A 2,706-nucleotide genomic window follows, 5' to 3' on the forward strand; every position below is an offset into this window, starting at 1 on the left:
GGATCGACATCAAACTGACAGGCCTGTAGTTTCCTGGATCCTCCATCTGAACACAGATCTTGATGATGCCACACAGCTGATAATAGAAATCAGTTCATAGTATGCACACATAGCTCACCCTCCCTGCTTCCTTAAAAAACCCATCCTTGGAGAGTGACCCCTTGCTGAAACCTCAGCCACAGAGACACACTCTGCTCTGCCTGGTTATCCCTCGATGCTCCCCTTTAAGGTCCCAGAGCTTCCTCTTACTGAAGCGATCATGAAGATTATCAAGAAATGCAATCGCATACTCATGCTCTTTGTCTCCTTGAAAGTGGATTGATGAAGCTGGTTCTTATTTCACATTATCCTAGAGTCATAGAGTCATAGAATCATAGAACCATTAAGATTGGAGAAGACTTCTAAGATCATCTAGTCCAAGCGTCTACCCAACTGGACCAGGAGCACTAAACCATGTCCCAGAGTGTCACCTCTATACTGGTTTTCATCACTTGAAGACGTACTGTGGGATTTCTAGGAAAGGACCAAAGGCAGGGAAAGGGGGGAATCAAGGTTGACTGAGGATAAAATAGGGCTAAAAATGACCAGTCACATCTGAAGACGTTGCTGGTAAGAACTCTTGCCTGGTAGTGCCCTACATCTGATCACCCCAGCCTGTCCTGCATCCTTGTTAAACTCCATTTAACAATTTCCTGAGCGAATCTCTGCTCTTTGTGCATAGGGAGCTGTGATGTGAGAGACTGGCCCCGGGGTGAGGACCACAAGTCATAGTAGCTCATGTTAGTGAACATCCAGCCAGGGTAGGTAGTGAGTAGGATACGGGATCTGGGAGCCGAGTATCAGAAAGACCTTAAGTCTGGACCAGAGACCAGAGAGTCTAGAGGCCCTGGGAGCTGATTGCTGGAGAGAGAAGGTGGTCCAAAGCACCTACGGGTAAAACCATGGGGTCCTGGGGCTCTGCTACTGGTGCGGCCATAAGTCTGGACCAACAGAGGAAATGGCCCTTTACTAGTCATGCCAAGTACCTCAGATACACCTCTAGAGGTTTGAGCTGGGTACTTATGGTCAGACCTGGGAGACCAACCTGAAAACCTGGGAACTGCACTCAGTACATTTTAAAAAAAGAAAAAAAGAAAAGAAGAAAGAAAAAAAAAAGCACAACATGTTTTTACCAGCTGAAATTTTCTAATACTGTTGAAATACTTTTCTGGAGCTCTCAAACCAGGACAAACACTTTCAATAAAATGTCACTGTCATTTCTATCCTCCTAAACTCTGAATCTTGACAAGCTGTATTAACTGAGGGAAAAGAAGCACTGAACCTCCCCTGTGCTTGCATTGCCACCACTCTGTCCATAACGCTGTGTCTTTAATGTCCCTAAACATCCAGGTGTGAGAATGTTCATTCAGCTGGTGCTGCCCGTCCCAGGCAGTCAGCTGCCCCAGCTGCCGAACTTGCTGCCCAGGATGAGATGAGGGAACTGTCCCCGGGGCCCCTCGAGCCCCTCCTGCTGCCCCAGGGACAGAGCAGTCTGCCCCGAGCTGGCACCCACAGCTTCTCTTGCTGTGCCTCACCTGCACACATATGATGCCCTTCTCTTCTGCCAGGACATCTCATCTCCACACAGAGCCTTACCCCAAGGTCAGCATGTCTTTGCTTGCCCAGCCAGACATTCCAGCACCCCTTCCCATGCTCCCCACAGCCCCTGAGCTGGGACAGCAGCTCTGCAGACACCAAGCACTGATGCTCCCTGGCCCTGCTGCTGCACCAGGACTTTCTTCCCCTCCTCCCTCCACCTCTGCACATGCAAACTGCCCTGAAGCTTGACAAAGGTCTCAGAGGAAGGATCTCAGACAAATAAGAATTTGTAAGGCCCTTTAATTTATTTAAATACACAGAGAATTTTTTTTTATTATTTTACACAGCGTATGGATGAAATTCAACAGGTAGACAGTGAATTAGAAGTGAAGGGAATAGTAAGAGTTCATTGCGCACAATGTTATCTCAAAACCAAATAAAAAACTTTGACACCATCATCTCCAAAACCCTGAGAAGGCAGACTGGGCCTGCAATGAGTTTGTTGAGTGTCAGGGCTGGGCAAGTCACTCAGTGCTGAAAAATGTTCTCTAATCTCTCTCCCTCTTAAAAACATGAAGAGAAATGGAATAAGGCAGAGAGAGTTACAGATTGGAAAAGAAAATGAAAACAGCTTTAATAAAGCAATAATAGAAATAATAAGGAAATAATAAAAATACCTAGCTATATACAAATGTATAGAAATATATACAAATATATACAAATATATATACAAATCCGATCTTGAATCTGACACACACACACACACAGCCCCCGAATTCAATCCCCACTGGTACTGCAGAGCCGGTGGCACCGGGGCAGACCCAGGCTCAGCAACAGAGGGGAACCTGGCAGAGAGGCTGGATTCAGGAACTTGGGATTGGGATCACAGGCAGGAGATCAGACACAGACATCCTTGGGTGCTGCATGGGGGAAGACAGTTTAACACTCATGTTCCATCACTTTATACTGAATATAATGTGTGTGGAATGGAATACTCTTATTGGTCATCTGTCCTGGCTGTTCCTCACTGCAGCTGTGACTTTTCATTTCCTTGTGATCCTTTTACTTCCCAGCACCCCAGCGTTGCCCACAAGACCCAGCAATGGCTTCGGTCATTCCAGGAGACAG

This window comes from Apaloderma vittatum, unplaced genomic scaffold, assembly GCF_000703405.1.
Source record: "Apaloderma vittatum isolate BGI_N311 unplaced genomic scaffold, ASM70340v1 scaffold1264, whole genome shotgun sequence".
In the NCBI taxonomy this organism is placed as follows: domain Eukaryota; kingdom Metazoa; phylum Chordata; class Aves; order Trogoniformes; family Trogonidae; genus Apaloderma; species Apaloderma vittatum.